The sequence below is a fragment of the Podarcis raffonei genome, chromosome 16 (genome assembly GCF_027172205.1).
Source record: "Podarcis raffonei isolate rPodRaf1 chromosome 16, rPodRaf1.pri, whole genome shotgun sequence".
Lineage (NCBI taxonomy): Eukaryota > Metazoa > Chordata > Lepidosauria > Squamata > Lacertidae > Podarcis > Podarcis raffonei.
The window spans coordinates 6685925-6693580 of NC_070617.1; positions in this window are offsets into that span (position 1 = coordinate 6685925).

Below are 7656 nucleotides of genomic sequence, written 5' to 3' on the forward strand. Positions count from 1 at the left end.
ATATGAAGAGCCCTTCTGGTACAAGATCATGACCTCTGTCAGAAGAGAGACAGCAGAAATATGTCCATGTCAATTCTCATTGACATCTCAGCAGCTTTCTATGCCATTGACCATGTTGTCCTTCTAGAGCGGCTGTCCAAGTTTTGCACTGCTTTGAGGTGGTTACAATCCTACTTGGATGGTCATTTCCAGAGGGTGATGATTGGGGATTCAATGTGGACTCCTTAGGGTTCATGTCTATCCCCTATGTCATTTAGCATCTACATGAAACTGCTGAGAGGAGTAGGGTGTCAGCAGTTTGCTGATGGCACACATCATCTGCAGGTATGAAAGTGGATGTGCTGGACCACTATTTTGCCTTGGTAATGTACTGGATGAGAGTCAACAAACTGAAGCTCATTCCAGATAGAAATGAGGCAGTTAGTGGGAGGTTCCCTAGACTGGGCAGATGGGAAGTTGCCTGCTCTTGATGGGGTTACTCTCCCTCTGAAGGAGCAGGCAAGTAGCTTGGGGGTACTCCTGGATCCTTTGCTGTTGCTTGAGGCTCAGGTGGGCTCAGTGGCGCAGAGGGCCTTCCATCAGCTTGAGCTGATGACCCAGTTGTGCAAGAATAGCCTAAGTCCTGTTGTTTATACTCTGGCAACCTCTAGGTTGGAGTCCTGCAACACGTTATACATAGGGCTGCTTCTGAAGATGGTTCAGTAACTTCAGCTTGGACTACTGAAATGTGCTCTACCTTTGAAGGTGACTCGGAAGCTGCAATTAATCCAGAATGTGGCAGCTAGACTGGTGACTGGGAGTGGCCGCCGAGACCATATAACACGGGTCCTGAAAGATCTTCATTGGCTCCCAGTACGTTTCTGAGCACAATTCAAAATGTTGGTGCTGACCTTTAAAGCCCTAAACAGCCTAGGTTTTGTATACCTGAAGGAGCGTCTCCACCCCCATGGTTCAGCCTGGACACTGAGGTCCAGCGCCGAGGGCCTTCTGGTGGTTTCCTTGCTGCGAGAAGCCAAGTTACAGGGAACCAGGCAGAGGGCCTTCTCGGTAGTAGTGCCTGCCCTGTGGAACGCCCTCCCAGCAGATGTCAAGGCAATAAACAACTATTTTACTTTTAAAAGACAACTGAAGGCAGCCCTGTTTAGGGAAGTTTTTAATGTCTGATGCTGTGTTGTTTTAATTTTCGGTTGGAAGCCGTCCAGAGTGGTTGGGGAAACCCAGCCAGATGGGCAGGGTATAAATAATAAATTATTATTATTATTATTATTATTATTATTCAGCCCAGTTGCTCACTGGAGCAAGACAGTTGGAGTATATTACACCGATCCTGATTCAACTGCCAATTAATTTCCAGGCCCAATTCCAGATGCTGTTTTTGACCTTTAAAGCCCTAAATGACTCAGGATTGCAACATGTCAAAGACCTCCTCTCCTCATATAAACCAAGCAGAGCCTGTGATCATCATCTGAGGGCCTTCATTTGCATATTTTTCGGTACCAGGCTAAAACGTTTCTCTTCAACCAGGCATTCGGCTGATTAACATTCTATGGCTTTCAAAATGTGGGTTTTTTGGGGGGTGGTATTGGTTTATTTTTGTTTTATTTTGTATTTTGTATTCTCAGTTTGCACTTCCTTGTTGTGAAGAGCCCTAGGATCTTTGGATGAAGTTTGGTATACAGATTTAATAAATCCTCACCATCCTCATCTAGTCCAGCACTATGTCTCTCGGTGGCCATCCCTATGACCCCATGGGAAGCCCACCATCATCAGGGGGGAGGATCCTGTTGCACTTCAGATGTTGGTGGTCTGTGAGGATGGAAGCTGCAGTAGAAGCACATCTGCAGGGCAATCAGTTCCCCAACCCTGCCCAACGTGAAGATCTTCATGGAAACAGCATCAATAATGACTGCAATGGCTTGGGAATATTAACTGGTTTAATATGGAGTGGTGAGAATTTTAGATTGTGCAAGATAGCAAAGTCTACTCTACCAACATGTTAGTTTCCAGGAGAAAAGAGCATAAGAAGGGCTTTGATGGATCAAAGCAAAGACATATCTACTCCACTAGCTTTCCCCCCACAGTGGCAAACCTTGGGGAGCCCACAAGTATGACCTGAGCACACTTCCACTCTATCTTGAGGACCAACTCAAGGGGCTGGTTCTGACCTTGGGAGGCCAACACAGATTATGTGCTATCATTCTGAAAGGACACCTCTTACCAAAAGTCCTCTCTTCTCCAGCGAAGTTCAGTCGGACACACACTGCCTCTGATCTTTCAACCTCAGATAAAAGAGTTACTGCTCCAGTTGGCTTCTGTCTAATGATGTGCTACTCAGAGTAGGCCTGGTGAAATTGATTTATTCAAGTTTCTCATGTCCATTAATGTCAATGGGTCTACTTTAAGTATTGCTACCATCGTATACATTCCCCAAAGCTGGACTTACCTGGTTCTCTGAGGTACAGAAGGCAATGGAAAGGTAAGGGATCAAGTGAAGATGTCAGCATGCATCTACACTGTCTAATATCATGCACAACCCATTGAAAATACATTCATGAAAGCTGGGCTTACCTGGTTCTCTGAGAAGCAGAAGTCAATGGAAAGGTAAGGAATCGAGTGAAGAGCCCAGTGTGTCTTGAACTTTTATACAGTTCAGATGGGATCATCAGTGGTTTGGAGCCTCCCCTTCTTGATTTTTAATTTAGATACCAGTCTTCATTTGTTTTTAATGTAGCTTTGCTTTAATAAGTCCATTTTTTTTAATAAGAACAAAGAAAGTGGCAGGTATTTTTTGGTTTTTTTTTATTAAAGTCTTTTTTTCATAATACAATAATATATAGAAAACTAACGTGAATAAAAAAAAACAAGAACAAAAACAGTCACGGAGAGTTTAAAAAAGAACATGGAGTCCTCTCTAAAAGGTAGTGCTTAACTCTTACCACCCACAGAAGGTAGTACCCTTCCCAGCTCACACCTGAGATCTTTGCTTTCTCCTCCCAACCTCTCACCCTGGAAGACCAAGATTTCCCTCCCTCCCACCCAACCTCCCTCCATCAACCATTGACTACTCCCAGGAGGGCACAATCCCTGGACCCCAATAAAGGCCCTGAGCAGAGGACACAGCTGGAGTTCCAGCTGGAGATTTTAATACCTTGTAAGCATTTTTTTTTATTATTATTTTACTGAATTCGCTGAATCCAAAGAATTTTCTCACACAACCCAAACAAAGCCCTCTGTGTGGACCCTGAGAGTGGAGGAAGATGTGGGCATCTGAAAGATACAGCTCCTTTGGATATACAGTGGTACCTCAGGTTACATATGCTTCAGGTTACATACGCTTCAGGTTACAGACTCCGCTAACCCAGAAATAATGCTTCAGGTTAAGAACTTTGCTTCAGGATGAGAACAGAAATCGTGCTTCAGCGGCAGCAGAAGGCCCCATTAGCTAAAGTGGTGCTTCTGGTTAAGAAAAGTTTCAGTTTAAGAGTGGACCTCCGGAACGAATTAAGTACTTAACCCGAGGTACCACTGTAAAAAATAAAAAAAAATTGTATCCCGCCCATCTGACTGGGTTGTCCCAGCCACTCTTGGCAGCTTCCAGCATAGCTTTATAGTTGAATATTTACAGGAGCTCACCCCATCATGGGGATTCGAACCGCCGTCCTTGCCAATCAGAAGTGGTTTAGTCATGCTGGCCACATGACCCGGAAAGCTGTCTGTGGACAAACGCTGGCTCCCTTGTCCTGAAAGCGAGATGAGCGCCGCAACCCCATAGTTGCCTTTGGCTGGACTTAATCGTCCAGGGGTCCTTTACCTTTACCTTGAGGAGTAAAGGTAAAGAAGGGAGCCACACACACTGTCTATGAACCTGGAGGTTAGATCTGGCCATTGCAAGATCTGCTGTGAAGTCTGGATCAGGTTTATAAGCCACAAATTTAGCCTGACCATCTAAGCCGGGCTTCCTCAAACTCGGCCCTCCAGATGTTTTTGGCCTACAACTCCAATGAGCCCTAGCTAGCAGGACCAGTGGTCAGGGATGACTGGAATTGTAGTCTCAAAAACATCTGGAGGGCCGAGTTTGAGGAAGCCTGATCTAAGCAATAAAACAATAAAATCCATCCCTAACCGTTGGCCATGCTTGCTGGAGATGATGGGAGCTGGAGCCCCAATTAACACCCCTTGCGTAAAAAGAGAGCCATTGTGACTGTTGATGGTGTGTGTGGCTCCCTTCTTTTGGTGGAGGAATCTTGAAGGAAGACCAAATAGGTCCACAGTTGGTTTGGTCAGTTGATAAAAGCCAATATTCTTATTTTTAAGGTTTACATTTTTGGGGGCCATTTTAAAGACATGCTATTCTTAAGGTTATTGAGCAACATGAAACTCCAGTGCAATTAGAACATTTAAGGCCATCAAATCATATGTGAGCATCACAGAAAAACATTTACAAGGGTGCGGATGACTTTATTAAAGCTACATATTCTCAGAAGATGACATCTGTGCAAAGTCTGCAAATGTGCAAATGGGAGCATTTTTGGTTTTGAAAGCTTCTTAATTCACCAATGTTTCCTGCTTCCTCATGAGAAACAATAGCCACAGGTCAAAAGAGTTGACTAATCTATATATTGAGAGCATCTAATGTCTTTTGTAAGGTGTTAACAAACAAGCTTCAAGGTGTTAATCAGTTGTCATCTAAACACAACTGTTGGGTTTTGTTTTGTTTTTTGGTTTTTTGCTAATTAAGCAGAATTGTTCTATAATAATGCCATGTTATGAAATTCAGTTATTTGTTTTTTCCCCAATATAACTTTTTAGAAGGGCGGATTAGTCTTGATTCTGCCCTTCCTTCCTTTGTAGGGGGTGCTAATGTTCCCCCTTTGCCCTTTTCATTCTGTCCAGTGAACAGGGATTTACCAATAATTACTACTTTTAGTGTTGTCATAGTTATTATTGTACTCTGCAAAGAACTGGAGATACAGTGGTACCTTGGTTCTCAAACTTAATCTGTTCCGGAAGTCCGTTCCAAAAACCAAACGTTCCAAAACCCTTTGTCTCCTTGGTCTGAACAGCAAGCAGAAAAGCAATGCCAAATCAACGCATTAGATGGAGGGAGATTGCAAGAGACGGAGGCAATGAGTGGAACAGGCAAATAGATAGTGACGAGAAGGCAAGGCAGCCCTAAAAAGTAGCCTAGTTGCTTGATTTCCATGTGCTGAATTTATTTTGTGGCAACAGGGAGCAGTCCAGATTTTCATTGTCCATTATGGACTGGTATTATACAGTGGTACCTCGGTTTACAAGGGATGCGGGTGGCGCTGTGGGTTAAACCACTGAGCCTAGGGCTTGCCAATCATGAAATCCCCATGATGGGGTGAGCTCCTGTTGCTAGGTCCCTGCTCCTGCCAACCTAGCAGTTCGAAAGCACGTCAAAGTAGATAAATAGGTACCGCTCCGGCGGGAAGGCAAATGGCGTTTCCGTGTGCTGCTCTAGTTTGCCAGAAGCGGCTTAGTCATGCTGGCCACATCACCCGTAAGCTGTATGCCGGCTCCCTCGGCCAATAAAGCGAGATGAGCGCTGCAACCCCAGAGTCGGCCACGACTGGACCTAATGGTCAGGGGTCCCTTTACCTTTACCTTGGTTTACAAACTTAATCTGTTCCCAGGGCCGTCTTAAGCATATCCAGAGTCATGGTGCAAAGATCCTTCGGGTGCCCCCCTCCTTCCCAGAGCTGTCGACCTTTTTTTAGGGCTGGAGGAGGCGGGCAGTGGCTGGAGGGCAGCTCCTCCAGTGGAGAAGAGGTGGAGGCTGGATGCGGCGCCTCCCAGCTCAGCTGGCCACTTCGTGCCACGGTGGCCATGGCAGGCAGCACACCGAACGAGTGGGCCTGCAGAATTCAGTGCCTGCAGGCTAAAAGGAAAAAAACCAAGCCGGCACTCAGTGGGAGAAGCGCACGCACCCTCGCTCACTCAGCCCGCTCGTTCGGTGTTCCCTGGACTCTTGCCAGGCACCCTCCAGAACTTGGCGCCCCACACCACTAGCCTCTATGGGTTAGATGGGCCTGTCTGTCCCTGAAGTCCATTCTTAAACCAAATCCATTCTTAAACCGAGGTGCGCTTTCCCTACTGAGACCTCCCGCTGCTGGTGCCCTTCCACTGTTCGGCTTCCAATGCAAAGCCATTTCCGACTCAGGAGGAGAGGGGGTTGCGGGCAAAACCCCCTCCCACCCTCGCGGGGGCTGGCCCTTTGCCCCCGCGAGACCCAGGGAATTCCCGGGGCGTGCCTCCCAATCGGCCCGCCAATCGGCGGGCCGAAGGGGGCGTGGCCAAAGCCGTACTTAAGGCCAGGCACGCCCCGGGATTTCCCTCTTCCCCTCCTTTCGCCAGCTGTGAGGCTTTGCCTTCTTGGACCCATCAGCGGTTTTTGTGCGGTTTTTGTGGTTTCGAGGGGGGTTTTTTTGCTTGTTTTCGGCTTTGGATTGGCGCGAGCCTCAACTGGGGTTTTTTCACGGACGTGCGGCGGAATTTAGAGGAATTTAGCGGTGGTGACGGTTGCAGCGCGCTGTCAGGGATTCTGGTTCAGCGCTTCAAGATACCTGGTGAAGTATTTGGGGCGCGTTGGGGGCTTGGATCGGGGCGAGCTGCCGGAGGCACAGCTTCTGCCCATTGGAGGCTTTTTCCCCTGTCGTCCGTTTATTTTGCGGTGCAGTCTATCTCACGCACAGGGCAGGCGCGAAGCGCTCGGCACCTTTTTCCCTGTTAACTCCGCCAGATCGACCTCCCTGCCCCGGTGCTCTTCGCTGCCCTCACCATATTACCTCACCATAGTTGCCCTCACCAACTGCTCGAGTGGCGGTTAGGCATTGGCAGGGGTTAATTGTTAGCAAATGGACGGGGGGGAAGGAACTGCCATCACCTTCCCCCAATGGAAGGGGTAGTCCATTAGAGGACTCCGGGGGGCGTTGCCTTGTCCGAAACCTGGGAAGGTAAGGGCCTCCGGCACGCCCCCGAACAGTGACACCCGTGGGATCCTAGTTGGCGTACTTCAACAGGACCCCCATGGCTTGTGGGCAACCCCTCCCGGTCACCATGCCGGGTAGTCGATAGGTGCCAATGCCTAAGGCCAATACCTTCAATTCTCTAATCAATAAAGTTGTGGCCTTTTACGCCCATTAACCTTAATTAACGTGTCCGTGTCTTTATTTCACATGGGGGAGGGGACTTGCCACACAAAGTTCGCTAACCCAAACACCTACTTCCGGTTTTGTGGAGTTCGTTTCCCGAATAGTTCGTTAACAGGACTGTTCGTAGACCGAGGTACCACTGTGCCTAAACACTTGCAAATTTACAAATTACTCCCTTTAGTCCTCCAGATTTCTGTTTCTAGTTTTGTGTCCTCCTGTTGCTCCCTGTGCCCCCCTTCCCCCCCCCTCTGTTCATCAACAAGTAGCACCAGGGATATGTTCAGAGTCAAGTTTTGTTATGCATGTTGCATTTGCTGTTATGCTTTTCATATTTATCTGGGGGGGGGGGGAATTAAAGCCCCATGTGGCTTGGAGACCCCTTCTTGACAAAGAGACCAATTTGAGTCTCTTTCACCTCGGCCATAGTGAAGTACTTTCACCCCTCCCAAAGGCATTTTCCAATTCTGGAAAGTGTGAATTG